Source organism: Aptenodytes forsteri, unplaced genomic scaffold (assembly GCF_000699145.1).
Source record: "Aptenodytes forsteri isolate BGI_AS27 unplaced genomic scaffold, ASM69914v1 Scaffold193, whole genome shotgun sequence".
In the NCBI taxonomy this organism is placed as follows: Eukaryota; Metazoa; Chordata; class Aves; order Sphenisciformes; family Spheniscidae; genus Aptenodytes; species Aptenodytes forsteri.
Genome location: NW_008795405.1, coordinates 17,041,159 through 17,042,049, shown reverse-complemented (window position 1 = coordinate 17,042,049; position 891 = coordinate 17,041,159).

The window sequence follows — 891 nt, the reverse complement described above, 5'->3', positions numbered from 1 at the left end:
TGCGGAGTGCGGAGCCCCGGGGCAGCCAAGGGGAGGGGAGTCCGGTGGCTGGGAAACCCCGGCTGCGCCTCCCCTCCGAAAATGGGCTTAAGCCAAACGGAAGCGAGAAATCCCCTCCGGCGGGGAAGAAGCCCCCACGGAGCGGGGATGGCTGGCACCGGTGGTGGTGGTGGCGTCTGGCCCACGTTGGTCCCTGCAGAGGAGCTGAGCCCCAGTGTCACGTCCTGATGGACCGGTGGATGGGGCACCCTGGCCTCGCTGCCCCAGGGGTTTGTATATATGATGTCTCTGTCCCCCACTGCAGCCTTGGAAACCCGGTGTTAGGGATGGAGCAGATGCCTCCAAAAGCTGTGCTCCCTGAGCAGGGCATTGCCACAGGCGGGCTGGCAGGGATGAGGCGTGTGCCTGAAAGCACAACCTGCTGTATCGGGGTCCTGCATCGTGCCCAAGGTGAAGTGTCTTCCCCAGAGTAGGGCTTGCGGCGCTCCCAGGAGACACTAATATCATCAGGCACCTTCAGTATGATGGTTTGAGTCCCTGCCTAGGGGCTGGGAGACACGGGCTTCCTTCCTCACCCCAAAGCCTCTGAACCTTGCAGAAGGGACACTTGTCTTCCTAGGCACCCACATCCCTGGCTGTGGAGGTGTGGTGAGCTTGTTACACTGGGGAAGCATGTGTGCTGCCATGGCAGGGGATGGCTGGAGGACAGCCAGGGGACGGCTGGGTGACAGCAATGGCTGTGGGGGGCTATCGCAGAGGGTCTGTGAAGGCTGCCAGGGCTGTGCTGTCCCCTACCTAGATAGCCTTAATGTGGAGCACCTTCTGCATCCACAAGGGTGAGATCTGGGCTGAAGCAGCTGCCCTGCAGACAGAAAATCAAAATATTGTCAT